Below are 26,295 nucleotides of genomic sequence, written 5' to 3'. Positions count from 1 at the left end.
AGAATGGGGAGACTCAAGTGGCACAGAGAACAACCAGAAGGCTATTGAAATAGTCCAGGCAAGAGGCGATGAGGTCCCAAACTAGGGTCATGACTATATGAATGGAGGGAAGGAGATGTATATGAGAGATATTGTGAAAGTAGAGAGGATGATATTTGGCAATGAACTGGGCAGGTGGGGCAAATAGGATTAAGGGGTTTAGGATGACATCGATGTTGTGAGCCTGGGTGTTGGTGGGATGATTGGTGGTGCACTCTCAATAATAACTGGGAAGTCTGTAAGCATGAAGGGTTTGGGGGAAAAAGATAATGAGTTCCATTTTGGCCTTGCAGAGTTTGAGATGCCTATGATATTCAAAAGGTAGACATAGCTCAGCAGAAGGCTCAACACAGACAGATGAATGTGCATGCACACCTGGATGTCTAGGAATTATCTGCACAGAGATAATTAACTCATGTGAGCTGATGAGATTACTCAATAACATAGAATACAGGGAGAAAAAAAGGGCACTCAAGACAGAACCAGATCCTTAAGGAACAACGCGGTTAGAGGACGTGATCTGGAGGAAGAGTCAGAAAAAAAGACTGAGGTCAGACAGGAGAACCAGGAGAGGCGTGTCACAAAAACCAGGAGAGAGCCTCCAGAATAAGGAAATCAACAATGTCAAATGCTGCAGAGATGTTAGAGAGAATCAGGATTGAGAAAAAAAACAAAACCATTAGATTTGGCAAGTAAGACATCACTGGAGACTTTGGAGAGGAAAGTTTAAGTTGGATGGTCAGAAGCCAGATAGCAGAGGGTTTAGAAGACAGTGAGAGGAGAGGAAGTAGAGGGACCTACTAGAGGTGGCTTTCTCAAGGAGTTTGGCCATAAAGGGGAGGGTGGTGGTGCAATCATTAAGGACAAGAACCATCAGGGATACCTGGATCCAGTGATGGATTTTTAAGAATGGGGAGATAGGGGTATGTTTGTAGGTAACAGGTAAGGCCCTAGTAGGTAGGGAGAGAATGAAGTTGAGAGAGAGAAAGAGAAAGACGGGGGAGAGAGAGAAGGAGAGAGAGAGTGAGAGAGGATGATAATGGAGACAAGGTGATACTTGGGTTCAGTCTTAAAGGAAGAAGGATTCTATGAGACAGAGGTGAGAAGGAAGTGCATTTCAGGCATGGGGGATAGTCAGGCAAAGGCACCAAGATGGGACATGAAGTATTGTATACAGAGAACAAAGAAAAGGCCAGTTTGGCTGGATTGCAGTATATAAAAAGTTGGGAAGAACCCTTTGGTCAAAGCTATAAATAGCCATTTCAATGCTTAAGACAACCATTACCTGGGGCAAGAAGCATCAACAAGTGGGCCAGCTAACCCAAAATGTACCCTCAAATCAATTTTGCTATCCATGAATTATAAAGAATAAAAGAAATAAATTAAGACAAAATCTGGAAGCTCCTGGGGCAGAGCCAAGATGGCGGAGGGAAAGCAGTGACTGTCTTGAGCTCTCTCCCAAAGCCCTCCAAATTCCATAAAAAAATGGCTCTAAACAAATTCTAAAGCAGCAGAATCCACAAAAAAGACAGAGTGAAACAAATTTCCAGCCAAAGACAGCCTGGATGGTTGATCAGAAAGGTATGTCCTGCCGGGCGGGGAGAGGAGCGAAGTTCGGCGTGGGCGCGCAGACCGCAGCGACCCTGGAGCAGGCCTCAGAGGACTGAATCGTGGGCAGCTGTGGCAGTTTCCAGACTTCTCAACCCAGGAACGTCAAAGACAACTTGGAAGGTCAGTGGGAAAAGTCTGTGACTGCAGTGAGAGAGGAGCTAGGTCTCAGCCACAAGTCCCAAGTGCAGCCCGGGGCTGCGGTTTTTCCTGAGCTTCTGGCTCAAAGACTGAGGAGGAATCGAGTGGCTAATCAGAGGGTTATTCCAGGGATCTCTTTGCCAGTGCTGAGGCAGGAATCTATTGCTTTACTGGTGCTTGGATCTGGGTCACAGTTCTGAGGGACAGTCCTGGGGCAAGGAGGACTGCTGGTGTGGTGGAGCTTGTTGTGGAAGTGGAGAGAAAACACCTCGCCCCTTATCATACCACCCTGGAAGAACTGAAAATTTACAGGTCCCTAGAAGTACCTCTGAAAACTGCTGTACAAACCCCTGAAGCTTGGGACAGTACATTCTTCACATTGGAAGCAGACTTTTACCTTAACAAAGAGTTTAAAACTCAAGTAATTGGCCAAGATCATGAGTAAGCATGGCAAAAAAAGTCAGACTATATTATCTTACTTTGGTGACAAAGAAGATCAAAACACAGAACCAGAAGAAGACAACAAAGCCAAAGCTCCTACATCCAAAGCCTCCAAGAAAAATATGAATGGATCCCAGGCCTTGGAAGAACTCAAAAGGGATTTTGAGAAGCAAGTAAGAGAAGTAGAGGAAAAACTGAGAGTGATGCAAGAAAATCATGAAAAACAAGTCAACAGCTTGCTAAAGGAGGCCCCAAAAAATACTGAAGAAAATAACACCTTAAAAAATAGCCTAATCCAAATGGCAAAAGAGGTCCAAAAAGTCAATGAGGAGAAGAATGCCCTAAAAAGCAAAATTGGCCAAATGGAAAAGGAAGTCCAAAAGATTACTGAAGAAAACACTTCCTTAAAAATTAGAATACAGCAATTGGAAGCTAGTGACTTTATGAGAAATCAAGACACTGTAAAACAAATCCAAAAGAATGAAAAATTAGAAAACAATGTGAAATATCTCATTGGAAAAACAACTGACCTGGAAAATAGATCCAGGAGAAAGAATTTAAAAATTATTGGACTATCTGAAAGCCACAATCAAAAAAAGAGCCTAGACATCATCTTTCCAGAAATGATCAAGGAAAACTGTCCTGATATTTTAGAACTAGAGGGCAAAATAGAAATTGAAAGAATCCACTGATCTCCTCCTGAAAGAGATCCCCAAAGGAAAACTCCTAGGAATATTGTAGCCAAATTCCAGAGTTCCCAGGTCAAGGAGAAAATATTACAAGCAGCCAGAAAGAAACAATTCAAGTATTGTGGAAACACAATCAGGATAACACAAGATTTAGCAGCTTCTACATTAAGGGACCGCAGGGCATGGAATATAATATTCTGGAGAGCAAATGAGATAGGATTACAACCAAGAATCACCTACCCAGCAAAACTGAGTATAATCCTTCAGAGGAAAAAATGGTCATTCAGTGAAATAGAGGACTTTCAAGCATTCCTGATGAAAAGACCAGAGTTAAATAGAAAATTTGATTTTCAAATACAAGACTTGAGTGGAACATGAAGAGATAAATAGGAAAGAGAAAATCATAAGAGACTTATTAAGGTTGAACTGTTTATATTCCTGCATGGAAAGATGATATTTGTAACTCATGAGACCTTTGTCAGTATTAGGGTAGTTGGAGGGGAAAAAATTATATGTACGTATATATAGATATAGATAGATAGATAGAGGGCACAGGGTGAGTTGAAAATGAAGGGGTCATATCTGGAGAATAAAATTAAGGGGTGAGAGAGGAATATACTAGGAGAAGGAGAAAGGGAGAGGGAGAATGGGGTAAATTATCCCACAAAAAAAAAAACAGAAAAGAAAAGGCTCTTACAGTAGAGGGGAAATGGGGGAAGGTGAGAGGGAATGAGTGAATCTTATTCTCATAGGATTTGACTTAAGGAGGGAATAACATACACACTCAATTGGGTGTGGAAATCTGTCTTACCCTACAGGAAAATTGTGGGGGAAGGGGACAAGAGAGTAGGGGAATGACAGAGAGGAGGGCAGATTGGGAAAGGGAGTAATCAGAAGTAAATACTTCTGAGGAGGGACAGGGTCAAAAGAAAGACTAGAATAAATGGGTGGGTGGGATAGGATTAAGGGAAATAGAGTTAGTTTTTCACAGCATGTCTACTATGGAAGTGTTTTGCATAACTGCACATATATAACCTATATTTAGTTGCTTGCCTTATCAATGAGGGTGGGTGGAGAGGGAGGAAGGGAGAAAATTTGGAACCCAAAGTTTTAAAAACACACGTTTAAAAGAAAATGTTTTCACATGCAACTGGGAAATAAGAAATACAGGAAATGGGGTACAGAAATCCATCCTGCCCTACAGGAAAATTGAAGGGGAAGGGGATAAGAGAAGGAGGGGAGAGATAGAAGGGAGGGCAGATTAGGGGAAGGGGTATTCAGAATGCATGCCATCTTGGGGTGGAGGGAGGGGCAAGATGGGGTGAAAATTTGGAACTCAAAATCTCGTGGAAGTAAATGTTGACAACAAAAACCAAAAAACAAAAAACAAAACAAAAAAAAAGACAAAATCTGTTGAATTGGAGGGAGGAATAAATACCGGAGGGGCTTACGGTATAAAATGTCAGAGTTGGAAGGCACCGCAAAGGTAATATAGTCCAAACTATGGGATTTGGGCTACCATGATTTTCTTCTTTCATCAAGGAAGCCTCATCAAGCACCCCTCCCACACAGCGTTCGGGAGGAAAGGTTTTTGTTGTTGTTGTTCAGTTGTTTCAGTCATGTTCAACTCTTTGTGACGCCATTTGGGGTTTTCTTGGCAAAGATACTGGAGTGGTTTGCCATTTCTTTCTCTAGCTCATTTTTACAGATAAGGCAACTGAGGCAAACAAGGCTAAGTGACTTGCCCTGGGTTATACAGCTAGTGTCTTGAGGCCAGATTTGAACTTGGAAGATGAGTCTTCCTGACTTCAGGCCCATTTTACCACCTAGCTGCCCTGGGAGGGAAGGCAGCCCTGCGATAATCACTTGCCCTTGATTTCTATTTTTTTTGGGAGGGGCGTGGAGGGGAAAGGAGAGGAGAGGCAGAGAGGCAAAGGAAGTGCTGGCTGCTTTCAGAGAGTAAGCAGGAGAGAGACTGATTTGCTTGGAAAGGAGAGAGGGAAGGGAATCACTGAGAAGGGGTTTAGGTTGAGATGAGTTGGGGCTTGGGGGTTGAGCCAGAGGGAGAGAAGGAAGGAATAAACAGACTACATCCCACTGTACCACAGTCTTCAAAAACCTGAACCCCACTTTCCATGCTCTCTGACTAGCATCTGAGTACGTGCTCTCCTCAGTCCCTTCTAATTTCCTGGAGGAGCACAAATATTAAATTCTTCTGCCTTTGAATTTTGCTACCCTGGGCCAAAGTTCTAGTGGTCCTATGCTAGTTTCAGCTCTACCTGGGACTCTTTACTTCTTTTAGAACTTGACTGCTAAGATGTGATGGATTGGGCTTCAAAATAAATGCCTTTGTTTATGATACCTTTGTGTTTAGGAATCTTAGCTCATTTCTTATGGAATGCTAGTTTTAAAAATATCTCCTTTTCAGTGAAGACTGGGAGTGGGGCTGGGAGTGGGAGGAAAGAAGCTGGGGAGAATGGGGTTAAGCCACCTCAATTTAAGACACAGTGCCCTTCTCCTTACCTTCCTGTCTGGAAACTGTCCAGGGGGCTGAATTTGACCTTGACTCACGTCTGGAGGGAAGTATCCCTGCATTCCAGTGGTTGCTGCACTCAATTGAGCTATTCAACACTCCAGCTTAAGGTCTGATTCCTTTATAAGCAAGACTTCCTCCTTGTACAAACAGGGAATGGTTGTGGTGATAGCTGGGAGAAGAATGTAAGGAGAAGGAAAATAAAGAGAATAGAGTAGGAGAAAAGATAGCTGCTCCATTTGAAAAATTGGTGGGGATTACTGAAAGGGTATCAAGATGAGATGAAATTGGATGGTGGCAGTCCCACATTCTGACACCCTGAAAACTTGGCTCCCAATCCAGGGTTCAAAAAGAGGATGCTGATGAAAATGAAACTCTAGTACTTTAATCAGCAAAAGTGCTGCTCACATTATGATCATTCTGGGGACAACTACTCTCCACTAAAACTGGGTATGTGTTAACACACTCCAAACCTAGTGAGTACCCCAACTTAAAAACAGGAAAAGGACTTACCTCCCTTCACTTCCGCTCTACCACCCCTGCTTTCTGGGGACCAGTCTGGCATCAAAGTAGATTTTATCCCTTTCCCCAGTGTAGAGATATAAATGGTAAGTTTTCTAGCAAGCATCAGGGTATGGGGGAACCAGGTCAGGGAAAGGTACCTTCAATCACTTGGCCCCATCATCTGACATACGGCACATGCCCATGTGTACCAGGACATCATGGGACCCTATCCAGGTTCCATAATGTTCAAAATGTCCTTACATCCTTTGGGTTTCCCTTCTGGAAGTACTGCCATTAGTCAACATTTATTAAGCACCTATTATGTCATCAGAGATACAAATACAACGATCTAGATACAAATATTTGAATTACAGGAGACATTAGATTTTTCTCTATACTTTAGTCAGGATAAATGGGTTTCACACTACGTATTAGAATCACTTCAAAGGAAGGTCAGTATATCTGTCGCACAAGCTGAAAAGAATGACCTAACAATAGGTCATGAACATAGTAATGCATGGGGCTAAGACATGAAGTTATTATAACGTCTAGGAGCACATATCAATAACTAGAAGGGATCTCAGAGACCATCTAGTCTCACCAACTCATTTTACAGATGAGGAAACTGAGGCCTAAGGAAATTTAGTGATTTGCTCGAGGGTAAAAGTGGCAATATCTGAACACTGCTTCTCTGACTCTAGAGCCAATGAAGCTTTCACCATTGTGACTAAGTATTCAATAGTTTTTAATTAAAAATATGTTTTAGTTTCTTTAGGTTGATGAATAAAAAAATGCCTCATATGATTGAGTATTCAATAAATGTTCACCTTATAAAAATAATGTAATGATGTATGCTGTTCACACCAAAGGGTACACCCTGTAGTCAAGTGGCTCATTTTTATATAGATTTGGATAAGCTACCAGTCAGTTCACATCTCCTCCCCAAACAGCAATTACATAAAGTAAAAGCCTGATGTAACATGGTTAGCCCATGATTTGGGTTTTGTTATTGCTAGCCCAGTACAACCGTGTCAAAAGAAATCCCACCGATAGGTCAGTCAGTCCCAAACATTTGTTAAAGCACCTACTATATGCCAGACATTATCCTAAGTTCCAGAGACACAAAGAAAGGTAAAAGATTAAAAGAGAATACCTTGGGTTTATATAGCATTTGCCTCCGTAAGGCTTCAAAGAATTTTGTTTTGGTCCCCACTTGGCCATACCATTTGTTTCCTGTCCCACCCAACATATATCCTGTCTTACCCTGAATCCCTCACCACAAACGTTCAGGCCCATTAGCGAACAGGAGAGTGGAATAGGAATTTACATCTTCCCAAAGTGATCCATGGCATGGTCAGCACCAAGAACCAAATGACAACAATCAGAAAAGGGCATCACCGAGGAGAAAGGCAGCAGGGTCTCAAAGCAGAGTCTGAGTGATTCTCTAAGATAGTAAGAGGCCTGGCCTGTGGTTATCATACTGCTGGCTTTCATCGGCACTGGGAGAAGGCACTACAAACACAAATAATACGTAAATTGTTGATATTTCTTGTTAGTTGATCGGAGAGAAATAAATTCATACTCATCTTTCTAAATATTTTTGGCTTAGTAATGTAATTTTTATTCTTTGCTGGAAACTTGGGAGAGATGTACTAGAATCCTGCTGAATGACAGAGACGGGTTGGCCTAGTGATTAAAAGTTTGTCATGGATTACAGACTGGATAAATTGCATACAGGTAATCAAGATTTTATTGTATTTGGGGGTTATAAGAGCAGCATTAGAGACACCTAGGTAGCTCAGTGGATAGAGTGCTGGGTCTGGAGTCAGGAAGACCTGAGTTCAAATCCAATCTCAGACACTGACCAGTTGTGTGACTCTGGGCAAGTCACTTAACCTCTGTTTGCCTTAACCCACTGGAGAAGGAAATGACAAACCACTCCAGTATCTTTACAAGAAACCCCCACGGACAATATTGGCATGACACGATTCACGGGGTCAGGAAGAGTCAGACACAACTGAACAAAGGGCAGCATATTCCGACCTTCTTTACAAGTCTAGGTTTCTGAGCAATCATTAGCTAGCACTCGAGTTACAGACTGGAGCCTGAGTTGACAAAAGCCTTCCTCGGAAGTCATTCCCCAGGGACAACTTTCTGCTACGGAGCTCTTCTAGTGAGTTTGCTGTGATGTTCTGACGTGACAATCTGACTGAGTAAAGGGAATGATTCTGATTCGTACAGCACTGCTCTTCTTAGAAACCCAAGGCAGCAGGCCACAAAATTCCTGGGAAAGAAGAAGGGAAAAGGAATAGTGGTCCAGGTCATAGATGGGAAAAGCTGAAGCCCAGAGATAAAGATAATGACTCCAACATGTCGAGCACTCGGGCAGGGAATCAAACCAGTTTTTTGAAGCCTCAATCTCTCCAATCTCTCTGGAGCCCTTATTTTTAGGTCCTTGTACGTTAGGGCTACGTGAAAGGGCAGGAAACACTTTATTTCCCCCAAATTCTTAACTGAAGTTCAGTGGCATTTCATTCCTGCAGGGGTGAAGCCCCAAATGGGGAAGAATGGAAAGAGAGCTGAACATGTGTGGCTGAGCTTCAGCGAAGGAGGGAGACACGCAGAATGTTCCCTTACAACATTAACACACTTATTAAGAATGTGTTCCAACAACAGCTGCAATGGTAATAACAACAACTCTTCTCTACATCAGCAGAACTGAAACATGTTGAGTAGATCCATGGGGAACCCCACCCCCCCAGCAAAAAAACAAAAAATACTCACTTTTCTTGACCAAACAATGAACAGAGATGTGTATTATACTGTTAAAGATAAGATGGATGATTTTTATTACATAAAATTGGAAAGCTTTTACACAAATAAAATCAATGAAATTAGAATCGAAAGGAAGATAGGTGACTGGGAAAAATCTTCACAGCAAATTTTTCTGATAAAGAACTGATATCCAATACAAGCAGGGGATTGACACAAATATGTAAGAATAAGAGCCACTGGCCAATAGATAGTCAAATGACAGAAACAGGAAGTTTTCAAAAGAAGCAATGCAAGCTGTCACCTCATGAAAAAAAATGCTCCAAATCACTAATAATAAGAAAGGCAAATTACAACAATTCTGAGACACTACCTCACACTCATCAGATTAGCAAAAAGAGAAAATGGCAATTGCTGGAAGAGTTGTAGGAGGGTAGACATTGTGAATGCACCTTGGGTTTAACATATTAGATACTTAATAAATGCTTGTTGACTTCACTCGACTTGGTGGAGCTGTGAACTAGTTCAGCCATTCTGAAGAGCAATTTGGAACTATAATCCAAAAGTCACTAAGATGTGCATATCCTTTGATCCACTGATACCATTATTAAGTATGTGCCTCTAATAGGTCAAAGACAAAGAAAAGGAATCCAAATATACATCCATACCTATAGCTGCACTTTTAGCTCTAACAAAGAACTTGGAAACAAAGTGCCCATCAATCACGATCCATGTCATGGTCACTAATGGTTCATGTACTAACTATGCAATTCTGTCCTGAGCTCTCTCCCTCTACACTGTTTCTCTTGGTGACTTATCAAATCCACTGGGTTCAATTATCTCTATGCATATAACTCCCAACTCTATATACTCAACCCTAGCCTCTCCTGAGCTCTCATCATATATCTCCAATTGCTTATTAGATATTTTAAACTGGATGTTCTATGGGCATCTCAAAAGACAACTCTTTATCTTTCCCCCCAAACCCACTCTTCTTCCCAATATCCCTATCATGGTTGAGGGCGAAATCAGTCCAATCTCACATACCCCACATATTCAATTAGTTTTCAGATCTTGTCAATTTGTCTCCACAATGTCTCTCACCTATGTATCCTCCTCATTGCTTACACAGTAAACACTTTAAGGCATGCTGTCATTACCTCTTGCTTGGACTATTGTAATAGCCTTCTATTTGGTCTCCCTGACTCAAGTCCAAAGTGATCTTTCTAAAAGCACAGGTCTGACCCCATCATTCCCATACTCAATAGACTCCAATGGCTTCCTATTGCCTCCAGGAACAGACTCCTTCCTTTGGCATCTAAAGCTTTCCACAATGTAGTCCCTTCCAACCTTTCCGGTCTATCCATCCACTCTCCACATTGGCCAACTTGATAGTCTTCACACCTGACATTCCACTTCGCCTTAGCACTGGTTGTCCTCCATGTCTTGAATGCTCTCCTAGAATCCCTGGTTCCCATCAGGACTCTAGTGCTACCCACTATGGGAAACCTTTCTTGTTCCTTCTGGCTGTTCATGCCTTCCCCTCCAAGACTGCTTTGTATTAAATTTGTACATATCTTAACCATACCTACATATGTACACAATGTCTTCCCCCTATTAGAATGTATACACCTTGAGGGCTAGTACTATGTTACTTTTGTCCCTGAATCCCTAGTGCTTAGCACAGTGCCTGAAACCCAGTAGGCACTTCATAAATGCTTGTTTAATTGATTGATGTAAATGTAATGGGATTTTATTATACCATAAATGATGAAACCTGGGAAAACTTGTATGAACTTATATGGTATGACGCGAGCAGATCTAGAAGAACAATTTAAACAATGACTAACATAATGTGGAGGAAAACACCTGTCTAAGATTTAGGACTCAGATTCCTGTTGTGGCCAGTCATGACTTCAGAAGACTGATGATGAAACATGCGTGTTCCTCAGCTACTAGTAGAGAGGTGATGGACATTTTTGGACATGGCCAAAGAATGGATTTGTTTAATTTGATTAGGTAAATGGCACAAGAGAGATTCTATTGGAGGGAGGGTCATGTCAAAGGGGAGTTGGTGGGTAATAATAATAATGATTTTTGAAAAAGGAAAAGAAAGAAAAGAGCATTCACAAAATATTTAAAAAAATATGTAAAACAGAATAGAAAGAAGTTTAAAATGGACCACAGACAAGCAGGGCAGTTCTGTTGCTATCACGTTAAACTGTACACAATAGAGATTCATGTAATTGGAGTTTCACGTGCTATCTTCTTTTTCTGATCTTGGTATATTTAAATGTTTATGTTTGTTGATTTGAATATTTTAAAAGATAGAGCATACACTACACTAAGTACTAATCAGGCTCTGATTCTCCTACTAATTAGTCTTATAGCTCTGAAGAAGGATATATATATGTGTATCTATATGTAAACACACATACACATATATGTACGCACACATATGTACACACATAAATGCAACATTTATATATGGAGGCTAGATTAGATGATTTCTGAAGTCTCTTTCAGGATAGGCCTTTCTATAATTCTAAATAACCTCTCCAATTACACTCAGTGAGTTGGATTGCCAACACATGAACCAGTTATTTTACTGTGGAGAATAAGTCCTTCTTTACATTTTTTTTTTTCCTGGTCTGGAACTATGATTTCATCTGTGTGAATGAAGAACTCCCTCAACTGATGTAGTTTGGCAACTGGGCCATACTGTCTAGTTTGGGACAGATGCCTGGCATCCTGAAAGGCTGTGATGTGTCCACAGTCTCAGGGCTAGTATGTATGAGAGAGGACTTGAATGCAGGTCTTCCTGACTCCAATGTTTCCATTGCATATTTTAGTCTTTTAGTTGGCCAGTTACTCATTTTTCTTCCAGTGTCATGGAAAACACTTGGCACGGAGACACAAGCCAGCTGTGCTGTCATCATCTAGCAAAGAGGAAACACTAAGACAACAATGGGGGCTTTTGAAGAATGGCCCTGGGGAGTGGTGAAACATCTGTGTTTTTTTTTTCCTCTTTCATTCTTTGTATCCCCAGCACTTAGCCCAGTGCCTCCTACATGGTAAGTGCTTGATAAATGCTTATTGATTGACTGACTGATGGTCATAATTGCAGAAACAGGAAGCAGTGATAACAAAATACACCAAGAATTTATATGAATAAATCATCTACATAGGCTGGTGCCTGTCAACTGGCCAATGTCCAAATAGCAAAATAATAATGGACCTACACATTGTGGTTCTCAACTTAATGGCTGTTTATTTGACTGTTGGATGTTGTCCTCAAGGGCTTTTAGTATATAAAAAGGGCACTTGTTGTTGAACCTTTGATAAATAAAAATGACAAAACAACACAATATATCTTGCTTGTCTGCCACAAGGCAACTTTTTTTTTATTATTATTGTTTTCTGATGCATTAACAATACCTAATGAGGTACATTAATATATTATTAGGTTGAAAACAAATATATAAACAGCCATAATTTACTAATTTCCTAGTCACTGACTCACACAAAAGTCTGGCACATGTTCACATTGCACAAACAAACACTCAGTTATTTCTCTATTATTGACTTATTTCAATGCTTTGGGGATCTGTAATTTCCACGATGTGGGCAATCTCTGCATCAAAGGCAGATTATGATCCATCATACTTAAACAGTCTTCAAGAGTTGCTATGGCCCTAAAATTCATCATCCCATCGGCAAATTGGTGGTGAGACTCCAGGAATTTGGTAGAGACTGGGCTCCATCATTGTGGCCTTCGGTTATGTGCTGTGTGAATTCACCATGGCATAGTTCTAAAAGCTGCGGCAACTATCTAATGCTATGAAGTGTGCTTAGCGCCCTCTGCAGGCTTTCTTCCACCACTAACGTCCAAATGATAGGGGTGGAAGGGACTTTGATTTTAGGAATAAAAAAAAAAAAAAACAGATTCCAGGTGAGCTTCCATGCTTTCCTTGGTGCAACTAGCTTAACCTCTTTGGGCTTCAGGTTTCTCATCTGAAAAATGGGCACGATAATAATCTACTACTTATCTTATGGGGTTGTTATGAGGAAAACTCCTGTGAAACTTGTGATGTTATGTTAATATGAGTTGTTCTGATATGCTTACCTGTGTGACATTGGATAATAAAAAAAAAGGTAAACAATAGCAAGCATTTATATAGAATTTTAAGATATGAAAAGTGCTTTATATTCATTGTCTCATTTGATCATCATAACAACCCTGCGAAGTAGATTATGTTATTATCCTCATTTTACATATGAGAAAACAGAGGCTAGAGAAATTAAATGACTTGCCCAGGGTCACCAGCTAGTAAGTGTCTACTTAGTAGACATCTAAATAGATCTGAAGCAGGATCTGAACTCAGGTCTTCCTGGTTCTAGGCTCTGGCCACTGTTCAGACTGGGGCTCAGTTTCCTTATCTGTAAAATGAGAGATTTGGACCAGATTAGCTTGGAAGATTAGTCCCTTCCAACTCTAAATGCCATGGCTCTGTGGTTTGAAATTAGATGAATAGCTTCCTGAATCAGTCCATTCATCTTGGCCACAGACAGACTATACAGAAGCTGGGTCTAGAATTCAATAAAGTGAAGCCAGATGGAATTTACTAATTTCCTGGTTGCTGACTCACACGAACAGGTTAACAAACATATTCATACAACACAGTTATTTCTCTATTATAGACTTCTTTCAATACTTCTGGGATGAATGATTTCACTGGAAAGTTGTATAGCGTTTTCAATGATTCTGGAGTGTTTAGCGCTACAAATACCCATCTTTTTTTGCATCAATATTCTCACAATAATGTGACTACAAAACATGGGACTCCAGGACAAAACTGTAGGTTGCCCAAAGGGCATGGTGACAACAAGTGGCTTAACCTCTCGGTGCTGTAAGTCAACATTCTAAGACTCTAGCAGAAAGAGTGGGAATCTGCATTATTAGATTCTTCCTCATTATAAATTTCCATTCTCAATAAAATCACGGGTATGCCCTCCCTCCAAACAACTCCACAGAGCTGGCAGTGTAGCAGAGAGTGAATTGGCCTGTAGTGGGGCCATTCCAGAGAACGTACACCCAAACCTCCCCTGGAAACTTCTGGGGACTCTGGGTCATGGTTAGTCAGCACTTGGCAATGTTGGGGAGGAGAACCCCCGGCAAATTCCCTCAGTGTGGTGGCTCAGTGCTGAAGGATGGGGGCACTTGGAAGTGACAAAGCAATCCCCTCACTGGCTGCTAAACCGAAGGAGTTGATGACTCAGTAGATCCTTTACAAGAAGAGGCAGTTCCCAGCTCAGCCTTCTTGCTTTGATTTTCCCATGTGGCAAGTAGTCACTCCCCCTGTAAGGAAGGTGGGGGATGGGTTGCATTCCTTCACCCCCATTACAGCTCCCGGATGGAGCTTTGATTCAATTAAGCAAGGTAGCACTTTGCTCACACTTTGTGTTTCCTTCTCTGGATTAGGTGCCCTGAGATGCACATGTCCAGCTTTCAGAGGAACTTGTGGGTTTAAGAGGTATAGAGGATCTAGGCACAATGAATGGGGTGAGCTTCTAGTAGGGGAAACTTCTGCACTGCAGAAGATGGCCACCAACAAGAGTACTGACCCAAGCCTGGATGTTTTATCAGAAGATGTATACTAGTAGTTGTTCAGAAAATGCAGAGCTCAAGTGAAATGTAAAACGCCTAATCACCAATCTTACAAACTGCTTTACGTTTTGATGAGGTTTAAGCCTCCTGAGAAAGTATCATTCTACTTATGAGTGAAGTCACTGAATCCTTTCTTAATTCTTCAATTCACGTTTGTGAGAGTTTAGGCATTTTGGCATTTCTTTTGTGGGTAGGAAATAAATATCTGTCCTATACCTGATCAATATTGTAGATGGAGTACCTTTCTATCTCTTTTTGGGAAACCTTAGATGTGAGCCTACACTTACGCTAAACGAAAATCATCCCGTGTGTGCTGGGTTAAGGATAAGGCTGCTAAGAGTATGAGAAAAGAGGGACCAGTCCTTTCTCCCCAGCACTTGAGTAGACCACATTCCCGGGGCCCCTTAATGGTTAAGTCCCTGTGAGCCCTGTAGCAGTTCCTTGATATAACAGCAGGAAATCCAGGTCCTCTAATTTGCACTTTCCACTACATGCTGCACAATACTAAAGCACAATACTTAATTGTGTCCATCCCAAAACCAAACATAAATTGCTATAGATGAGTCACAGTTGGTGATTATCTGGGTTTCTATATCCCTTCATTCATATGGGGTTGACTATACAGCTGTCTTCCACGGATGGCCACATCAACCATCTGGGTTCCTGTTTTCCTTCTACAGAACTGCAATTCAGAAGGAAAACCTCCTTTAATATCCAGTTCCCTAAGCACTCTATGGCTTGATTCAAAGATCCTTTCATGGAAAAGCAAAAAAAAAAAAAGAAAAAAAAATCTATTGGAGCTGACTACAAAGAAGAACAAAATATGCTCCTCCTGGAATATCTTTTACTGGCCAAAAGAGTTCACAGGTCAGAGAGTTTTGAATATGCTTCTGAAATAATTCCCTGAAATAAATGATATGTGCTCTCTCAACAGAGAAGTCAAGAGATTCTGTTTGTCTTAACCGCTGGTAGGAAGTGTGATGTAAAGGAAAGGACAGTGAAGTAGGGATATAAAAGGATGATGAAGTATTATGAACTAACACTAGATGGCAGCAGAGACATATAAAACAACCAGATAAACACTTTTCCAAGACACAGCTAACTATATATATTACACAAAGATTCAAAAAAGAGACTGCAACGGAGGTTTGATTCTGCTCTCCTCTATCTCCTTTGAAATGGCTACTGATGAGTTGGAGTTGAGAGAGAGGATTTCTTGGTTACAGAAAATGTGAATCAATCAACAAGGAGTTATTAAACACCTACTATGTGCCACTGTGCTAAACATATACAAGTAATCAAACAATCTTAATTCCCAATTGAGTTCACATTTCTCATCACTGGTACTGATATTATACAACTAATTTGCAGGAGAGAAGAAAAAGAAGAGAAATCAAATTATCTAATGCCAAATCTCTGGTAGCTGCTGTTTCCCTTCAGCCAATATATTTCAAAAGAATATTTCTGCAATAATGTAGATTGCAGTCCCTCGGTAACTGGTCTGTATGAGTTGCTGTGGCTCCAAAAATCATCCCCTGGAGGTTAACCTTCTATGGATGAATTCCCTCCAAATGAACAGAAAACCAAATCTGGTCAATCTTCATTTCTGTAGATGATCTAAAATCTTTAAAGGTGTTTTACTGAGACCAAGTTGTCCCATGAGAATAAGTGTAACAGTAAATACTTTCATCTTAGAAAAAATAGGGGAAGATACAATGATGCTAGTGCATGTGGGAATGGAGTCAATGTGACTCAGTCCATTATGGGCCTAGTCCAACTTCTGTTTTGTGAGAAAACTATTGCACTGTTTGAACCTAGCCCTGCGTGGCTGAGAAGCTAAACCACCTTTACTGGTTGCTCAGAGACCCTTGGCTAAAGGCCTAGGTTATGCTGACCAGAAACCCGGTCAGATCCAAAGACTGATGCAAGAAGTTTTCTCACAATTTTACATCTCAAGCAACCCTTGTGTCTCATCTGAAAAATAGCCCCATACTGGTCAATCAGTTATTGTTTCCATGTTCCTCTGATTGAAAACAGACACTTGAGGAAGTGGCATACCTCTTTCTCTGATTTCAGGGAATTGTCCCTGTTCTCTCCCCCCTCCCAACTTGGAAACCCCCTAATCTTTCCTCCAATTAGAAATCAGATTACCTAATTTTGTATTCTGGTTAGTTGTTTTCTTTTAATTAATTGGTCTTATTTTACTAATTGTTTTTAATGCATAAAAATCTGCCTTCCCTTCTATTTGGGGTTCAGTGCAAAGCTGAGGAGGCCTGGTCCTGATTTGTTATGCAATTGGCATGCATTTCTTAATAAATCGATATGCTCAGAAGCTCAAACCTTTATTTCCTCAGTCAGTTCACCTTGCACCTACTACACGTGGAAGGCAGTCAAACTGAGGGCACAGTCACATTTGGAGAGGGGGCAATTAAGCCTTTGCCGCCCCAGCTGTCAGAGGGAAGATGTGTAGCAGGTATAGTATCAGCCTCCTAGAGTCAGTGTGCTGGGGAAACACCTGTTCCTTCTTAGTTGTGGCTCTGTGTGGATAATAAAAATGTCCTTTCTCAATCACACATACATTCCATTTGCATGTGCTACCAGCACCTAAACTCAGCATGTTTAAAACTAACCTCACTGGATAAATCGGTTCCTATACCTATTTTTTGTTAATAGTACCAACATCCTTCCAGTCCCCCAAGCCGGAAACCTCAGGGTCATCTTTGGTTTGTCCAACCACATCTAATCAGATTTTTTTAACAACTTCTTACCACCCATCAATCCTTTATGAGGAGGCATCTGGCCTAATACAATAACTTCCTAACACCTCCATTGTCTCTCTATCTCTAATCAATTCTATAAGCTTGATGTCTGGCTTAGCTCTGGCTTCACTGCTTCCCAGTTCAAAAATGGCTCCCCAATGACAACAAAATAAAGTCTATGCTCCTCCTAGGATCCTAAACCGGTTCCTGGTTTATACTTTCAGTCTTAGCTGGGTATATACTCCCTACTCGTAGCCTATCTTCCAGCCCAGCTGGTCCATTCTTCACCTCCCTGGCATCTATGTTGTGCCTCCACACCGTTGTTCATACCATTCCTTCCACTTGAATATGCCCTTTCTCTCACTATCCCTAATGCCTTTTTAATTCTGATCATCCTTTAAGGCCTAGGTAAATGTCACTTCCTCCATGAAGCCCTTTTTCCCCCTTTCTTTCTTTTTTTGAGGCAATTGGGTAAGTGATTTGCCCAGGGTTGCATAGCTAGTCAGTATCTGAGACCAGATATGAACTCAGGTCCTCCTGACTCCAGGGCTGGTGCTCTATCCAGTGCACTACCTAGCTGCCCCATGAAGTCCTTTCTCAAGATGCCAACTAGTAGTAATTTCTCCTTACTCTGCTATAGAACTTAGTTTGTATCCACTCGGTCAGCTAGCATTTATTAAGCATCTACTGTGTGCCAGGGACTGGGCTAAGGGCTAGGAATACAAAGAAAGGTCAAATACAGTTCCTGGTCTCAAGGAGCTCACAGTCTAATATGAGATCTTTGTAAAGATGCCATTCATGTGGCATTTCTCTTATACTGCCTTCTTTCGTAGCTACTCATGTATAAATCTTAGGTCCCCCCACCAGAATACAAGCATCTTTGGGGTAGAGATCTTCTTTGGAGAGGGAGTCAATACGGTGAATTCAAACACATCTTCAGAATAGTCCAGAAACATGAACAAACCTGCTTTGGTCCCAGAAATACTGAGCACATGTCGTAGTCAGGCATGGTAAGGGGGTGGTTGTTTTACAGCGATGCTTCTTGAACTTTTTGGTCTCAAGACCTCTTTAGAAAATTCTTAAAAACGACCGAGGACCTCAAAGAGCTCTTTTTTTTTTTTTTTTTCGGTGAGGCAATTAGGGTTAAGTGACTTGCCCAGGCTCACACAGCTAGTGAGTATCATGTATCTGAGACTAGATTTGAACTCAGGTCCTCACTCCAGGGCTGGTACTCTATCCACTGTGCCACCTAGCTGCCCCTCTCAAAGAGCTCTTTTATGTGGGCTATAGAAACAATATGTTAGTATTATTATAAAAACAGTTTTGACTTCACAGGCTCCCTGAAAGGGTCTCAGGGATCCCCAGGTCAGAGGAATACACTTTGAGAACAGCTTTAGTTAAAGTAATATATACATGAAAATACCAAAGTATCTGTGATTGGGGGCAGCAGCTAGGTGGCAAAGTAGACAGAGCACTGGCCCTAGAGTCAGGAGGACCTGAGTTTCAATCTGGCCTCAGACACATGATACTCATTAGCTGTGTGACTCTGGGCAAGTCACTTAACCCCAACCGCCTCGCTAACAAACAAACAAACAAAAAAATCTATGATTTTACAACTTGGGGAAAGTCACCTGGCCAGCTCAGCTTGACAGTTCTTCCATTACTTAGTTTATCAGTCCTGAGGCTCACAGACATTAAGTGACTTGCTCAGGGTCACACAACTTGTAACTGGGGATGGGGGGACAGAGGAAGAGGAGATAGAAATCCGGATCTTTTTGACTCTATCCATGATATAGTCATCACGATGGTCTCTGAAACAGATTTTATAAGTAATTAAATCTATGAAAAATGAGCATTTATTTGCCTTTCTGGTTTCCCTGGGGACATGCCGGCACCCCTACTCCTGTCTAGCACAGTGCATTGAACAAAGCACCAGACACTCAACAGATACTTGTTGGAAGAATGGACAGCAAAGGACAAGCTAAGAAAAAAGCAGGTGCCTGCAGCATAATTTATGAAAAAAATCATCTTAACAGATATTTTATTCAGCACCTACTTTGTACAAAGTACTGTACCCACTGTACCCAGATGTACTCAATGCACTGGGGATTAAAGGAAGGAGGGGGAGGCAGAGAGCCCAGGGATAGTGCGCCCTTCCCCATCAGGGTCAGGGATTTTGTGTCTACTCAACTGCTAAAACCACTCTGATCATCTGGCAGCTCAATGTTTTCTCACTCAGTTCCGGGACAAGAACAAATGTGGGTGGACTTAATACAGGTTACTGAGAATCAAATAATGAGGCAGAAGTCTCCTCCTGCTGAGGTGGTGCATTTTATGAGGCAAGCAGCCACAATGATGTGCTGACACATTTTGGCTTATTTCCTGCTCAGAGTCAAAGAACATTAGGGCTGGGGAAGGGGCTTGAAGAGTATCTAGCCCATGGATTCCTATCCTGGGGGCTGTGAACTTTTTTCTTTTCTTTTTTTTTTTTTTGGAAGCAATTGGGTTTAAATGACTTGCCAGCTAGCAAGTATCTGAGGCCGTATTTGAACTCAGGTCCTCTTGACTCTTGCTCTATCCACTGCACCACCTCACTGCCCCCTGTGAACTTGTTCTTAAAAAGTATTTTGATAAATGCATTTCAACAGAATTGGTCTTCTTTGTAATCCTATGTGTTTTATTTTATGCATTTAAAAACATTAATTTAAGAAGGAGTCCATAGGCTTTGCAAGATTGGAAAAAGGGGTTAAGAAGCCTTGATTTAGTCCATCCCCACCTTGTGTCCCCTCCATTTTTCATGTGAAGAAACAAAGGCCCAGAGAAGCTGAAGAGAAATCAAAATGTCTAATGCAGATTCTCAGGTAGAAGCTGCTTCCCTTCTTCAACATATCTCAAAAGATCATTGCTTGCATTGGCATGAACATTTCAGTCCCTCTACATCTTAGTAACTGATCTGTATGAATTTCTACGGTCCCCACAAAAAAATCATCACTTGCCTAAGTGGGGCATCACATGCCATCACATGTCTAATTAGAGGCAGAGCCAGGACGAGAGTCTCAAAGGCCTGATTCCCAGTCCCGGCCTCTTTCCCCCACACTGTGGTGTTCTATTTGCACAATGATTACAGATGGACAACGCTTCCTTGTTCTCTGGAATAAACACTGTAATACCGAAAGAAGCTATGTTAGGAGGCCAAGGCATCTACATCAGGCTTGTGGATGAAGGAAACTGCTCTGCTCAGTTCACTAATGACTAATGGAAGGAGCTGACTGATGCAATTCTCTTTCCAACCTGATCCATTTCAACAAGCATTTGAGCAAGGGGTGGCGCTTCAAGGAGAAAACAAAGACGAGTCACTGTTCTCCAGGAGGTCACATTCTACTAGGTGGACTGGAGCCTTCGCTGTTTGAGTGGGTCCCCCGCACTCAATGCAGGCCAGTTGCTTTGTTAAGTGTTCACTGACAAGTCGGTTTCATGAATGTAGGTTTTGTCTCACCAACTGGTACATAAATCTCCTGAGGGCAAGGATCATGGGTACTGTCTTCAATTCGCTCTGAATAATCCTCCAGCTTCACTCTGCTCCTTCTGAGGGCAGGGCCTTGGATGCAGATTAAACATGAATCACACCACAACTAGGGTGTTATCCCCAACAAAATGAACTATAGCCAAGCAGCATTTCACAGCTTGTCCCACATAAAACTGGAAGGTAGCCAACATCCTTTGCCCTTTCCATGACAGTGTCTAATCCTCTGATACGATTTTTTTTCTCCAAGTATGACATCGTCACCGGCCAAGTCAAGCCTGAACCCCTCTCCTCCTACCCAATGCTGTTATTCTAGTGCTGAGGTCAGGGGCAAGTGAGTAGAGGCGCTCAGGTGGGAGGTGGGAGGAATGGCTAAGGGGTGGGCTGCTACACACTTCAGCCTTCTAGGACTCACCAGGGTTCTGGGAGAAGAAAAAAGTGGGGGAAAAAAGGAAGGTGTATTTATGAATGGAAAAAAAATGGGAACTGAGGAGAGAATTACAAGCCCTCTCCTACCTGGAAACACGACTTGCTTTCTTTTTCATTAATTACTCATCCAAACTCCACAAGAACAGAAGCCTACTGTGTAGGGAACCCCACAAGACTGAGGTTCTGTGGTGATACCAGCAAAGTCCAGAAATCTGTATCACATTCTACCCTGCTCCTCTCCTTCCCCCAACATAGTCACTCATTTAGCAGTCACCTGATAATGTGCCAAATGATTAATTTCCCCTATTAATTTAACCCCTATTTGATCCCAATCAGTACCATTCAGTTTAGTGTGATTTCATATTTCTGTTATACTTGTCAAGTCAGTATAATCAATCAACATTAATACACATTTTATATATCTTATGTTTAGGGATAATTAGATAAGGTTAGATAGATTCTTTTTTTTTTTTTTAAGGGCCCCAAACTTTGAACCACAAGTTATAAAGTTCACTTGCTTAACCATTGGATACTAACTACAGGATCTCCACCCTTTAGACCTGATAAGTGAAAGCCAGCATGGATGGGAAGACCTCCAGACTGTCACCTTTTTTTTTTGGCCTATCATTATGACCAAGTCCTGTATGGTCAAGATGACCTAATGATATGGAAAGTTCCCCAATTATTTTTGTTGCCCCTCTGCCCTTTGTCATCACCCTCTCTTGCTCAACATGCGGAGGCGCCCATCCTATGACTACTTGGTCAGTGGAGATGACCCTTGTCTTCCCCGTCCCATGGTCATCAGGTCTTCCTGACTTCAGGAGAGTCAAGATACAGGTCTATCAACCAATGAAATTTTACTCTGCCTCATCTGTACATTTGGGTATCAAGCACTATAAAACTAAGGCCCTGGAGAAAGGGGGCATCTTAGATTGTGAGGAAGATCTGAGGTCCCATTCATTAAAGTGGGCTATGTTCCTTTAATAAATGGTTATTGGCTCAGAGCTCTGCCTCAGTGGTTTTTCTTTCAGATTGGACGTTTTTGTGGCCCACAATGGGATGCTAACACTCACTCATATCCTATCCACTGTGAGTTCTGGCTTAGAATTTGTGAAGTCAGAATTGGGTGGCTTGGTGCAAGGACAGGGCTGTAAAACAGGGTTGGAGGTGCTCCAATTCCAGTGGTTTTAGCTCCAAAAAAGAACTATTCATAAAATCGTCAGCCTTTTCAAGTGACCATGGAATGGCAAACCAGGGCTGATACTTGGGACGTTCTCTGTTGATAATCTACTAATGCAATGCTCTCCTGTGCTGTGCACAAGCTAAGTTAAGAAAGTCAGCAGAGCCTGGGGGAGGAAGGATGGCCAACCTGGGCACCTACCCAAAATGGAGGTCTCAAGAGGAACTTACTAACGAGAAGCATGGTGGGGAGATGTTCTAGGGTACGGTGGGGAGAGCTGTGCCAAAGAATATCGGACATTGAGCCAGGAAAAGCCACCCACTCAGCAGGCTTAAAAGTACAGACAAGGTCTCTGCCTTCCCCTCTCCTTGAGCATTTTGCTTAAGACTCTGCCAGTTCTCTCTCAGAATTAGATTGAAGGTAGGGAGATGACCTCTCTTCCTTCACCCAACCCCAGCAGCTGCTATGGTGGCTATATGCACAAAGCAACAAGCACATTGGCTTGATTAGGTGAGCCTGAGACTGGATTTCAAGACCCTAATTGCTGCTTCTGCTTTGTGTTTCTTTTCCTGAACACAGGTAACAGAACAGTGCTCCTGAGGTGGATGTTTGTAACTTTGGCAGGAGCTCAAGAGTTGGGGTGTTCCAAGTTCAGGTGTTGACTGGCGGTGACAGACGCTTCCCAGTTTCCACTCTTGGGGAACCCTGATGGGATCTTCTCGGAACACAAAACCTCAAACCGTGATCTGCACGGCTGCAAGACCTGAACCTACCCATTTGGTTCAGATGAAGGTGAAAGTGAAATCTGGTCATCAGCCCCACCAACCTCTGGGGTGTCATTTCCCAATAACAGAGGGAAAAAGTAACGTGTTTCTGTATCTGTTTAGAGGGTATGAGTCCTTTGTGATAGACTTCTATTTCATGGTCATTTGCATTTCCTTTGCCACTTATTTTGTGGTAAAGGAAATAAATAGTTGTTTTATACCTGATATCTACTACTTTGGGTACTGAGCAACTTTTCAAGAACAAGATTTTGTGAATTCCTTTTTAGTGACCCTAGACATGATTAAGTTTTATTTATGATTTATGATTAAGAGATGGTTAAGCTTTATCTAAGAGATTTTCCTTGGGGCTTTTAACCCAGGATGAGGGCATAATGAGCCAGAAGTGTAAAAAAAATATTGGAATCCACTCTCTTTGGGGTCAGGCATGCCCCTACCAGTCCATCTAATTTCCAAATCAGGATCCCAATGTGGGAAAGGGTGCCCCTTACCCCAGGCCATGGCAGGGCCAAGATGTGAACCCAGGCCCTGTGACTCCAAACCCATCATTCTTTTCACTGTACCTTCAACCAGCCCTCCATATAGCCCTTCTCTTTCCCCAAGCTTTGTCTGTCTCTAGTGTTTTCCACAGACCAGAAAAACAGCAGCATAATTAGCTACATTATAAGGGCTATAGTTATATTCCTTACAATCCTGAAAGCAAGACAAGCAGCCTACATTTCACTCTTATTTACTGTTAGTCTTTGATGTTTTGTCTAAAATTTTCATCAATGTAGAAATAAATAGCTATGTCAGGAACACAGTACGAACAGAGTAGATTTTAAAGTGATTTACAAAACCAAGTCAAATAGAATGACTGGCATTAAGAGGAAGAGTAATATAATGTATAATGTCTGTTTTTTATAGAGTGCCATCTGCATAGCCCTTTTTATGTATTTCAAAGTATTTCCCACACATTAATACCCCAGATAGGGGAAGATAGGTCACGATCCAAAAAGATCTTGACAGGCTAGAGTATTGGACTGAATTCATTAAGACGAAATCCAACAGAGATAAATATAAAGTCTTATATATTGAGTATTAAAGAAATCAACTTTGCAAGTAATTAATAACTTTTATATAGTGCCTACTATGTGCCAGGCACTTTACAATTATTATTTCATTTGGTCCTCACAACCCTGGGAGGTAGGTGATATCATTATCCTCATTTTACAGAAGAGAAAACTGAGGCAAAAACCGGTTAAGTGACTTGCCCAGGGTCACACAGTTAGTGTGTGAGGCCATATGTGAACTCAGGTCTTCCTGACTCCAGACCCGGTAGTCTATCCACTTTGCCACCTACCTGGGGGGCAGCATGTTATATAGTAGTTTGTTCTCAAAAGATCTGAGGGTTTTAGTGGCCTGAAAGCAGTATGACGTAGCAACCCCAAAAGCCAATGCCATCTTGGGCTGAGTTAAGAGGGGCCAAGCTTCCAGGAATGAAGGAAGTGCTAATGCCTCTGTACTATGCCCTGGTCAGACCTCGACTGCAGTAATGTGCTGTTCTAGGAGCCACTGTTTGTTTGTTTGTTTGTTTGTTTATTGGTGAGGCAATCGGGGTTAAGTGACTTGCCCAGGGTCACACAGCTAGTAAGTGTCAAGTGTCTGAGGCCGGATTTGAACTCAGGTCCTCCTGACTCCAAGGCCAGAGCTCTATCCACTGCGCCACCTAGCTGCCCCTTGGGAGTCATAGTTTAAAAGGGACACGGATAAGCTGGAGAGTGTCCAGAGAAAGGTGATGTGGATTGTGAGGGGCTTTGAGTCTGTGACATATGGGGACCAACTGAAGGAGCTGAGCACATTTAGCCTGGAGAAGAGAAAACTCAGGATGGGCATAAGGGCCGTCTGTCTTGAAGTTTGTGAAAAGTTGTCATTTGGGGGCAGCTAGACAGTGCAATGGATACAGTGTCTAGTCTGGAGTCAAGAAGACTCATCTTCCTGAGTTCAGCTGGCCTCAGACACTTCCTAGCTGTGTGACCCTGATAAAGTCACTTGACCCTGTGTGCCTCAGTTTCCTCATCTGTAAAATGAGCTGGAGAAGGAAATGGCAAACCACTCCAGTATCTTTGCCAAGAAAATCCCCAAATGAAGACATGACCGAAATGACTGAACAAGCACAACAACAACTACATTTGGAAAAGGGATTAAATGTTCTGCTGGCCCCAGAGGGGAGAATGAGGAGCAAGGCATGGAAGCTGCAATAGGGCAAATTTAAGTTTGAGATTAGGAAAAACTTTCTAAAACTGAGAGTTGCCCAAAAGTGAAGTGGGCTGCCTCCAGACATCATGGGTTTCTTGCCTTTGGAGGTGTTTAAGCAGAGACCAGATGACATCTTGTCAGGTATATTACAGCAGAGATCCTTTTAGGGCTTGGGTTGGACAAGATGGTCATTGAGGTCCTTTCCAAATTTCAAATGCTATGGTTCTGTGAATGTCCCATTTGATTCTCACAACCCCATGAGGCAGATTGAAGAAGGATTTCGACCTACATTTATAGTCAGTCACTCAGTCGATAAATATGATTAAGAGCTTACTATGTTTCAGGCACTGTATTAAGTCCTGGAGATACAAAGGAAGGCAAAAGACTGTCCTGACCCTCAAAGAACTCACGGTCTAATGCGGGAGATAACATGCAAACAACTATGTGGAAACAAGCTATAATCAGGATAACCTAAGAGATAATCAGCAAAGGGAAGGCACTAGGATTATGGGGGATCAGGAAAAGGTTCCTACAGAAGGTGGGATTTCAGCTGGGGTTTTATAGGTGAGGGAACAAAGACATAGAGAGGTGAAAGGACTTCGATGCATGATGTGGAGAGGCAAAAACTCCACAACGGGCATGCTTCACTTCCTACACCCATGACCTGTGAAATGCTTCCACGATTCCCTGTAACAGAAGTGTAACACACATGTCCCTTATCTAACGTCTAGACTTCCGGTGGTGTCCAGCAGTCCTAGGAATCTAGCATTCAGAGTTGGGGTGGTGTTATGAATAGAATGTTGCAATCAGAAAGAACTAAGTTCAAATTCTGCCTCTAACACTAAGAAATGTGACCATGGACACAACTTCTCTAAGCCTCCTTTTCTTCAGCTGTAAAACAGACATAATGCCTGTAGTATATACCTCCTCACAATGTTGTTGTGGGACTCAAATGAGGGAATATATGTAAAGTACTTTGCAAAATGTAA

At 41.9% G+C, this 26,295-nt stretch overlaps 1 protein-coding gene across 3 annotated transcripts in view; it reads right to left on the bottom strand.

The window, feature by feature from the left end:
- The window catches only part of SLC39A11 (solute carrier family 39 member 11), a 496,966-nt gene that overhangs the window by 88,272 nt on the left and 382,399 nt on the right, over positions 1-26,295 (bottom strand). The window lies entirely within an intron of this gene.

Source organism: Vombatus ursinus, unplaced genomic scaffold (genome assembly GCF_900497805.2).
Source record: "Vombatus ursinus unplaced genomic scaffold, bare-nosed wombat genome assembly UNPS02014801.1, whole genome shotgun sequence".
Classification (NCBI taxonomy): domain Eukaryota; kingdom Metazoa; phylum Chordata; class Mammalia; order Diprotodontia; family Vombatidae; genus Vombatus; species Vombatus ursinus.
Note: the sequence above shows the minus strand (reverse complement) of the source record. Positions and strands in the feature narration are given on the sequence as shown.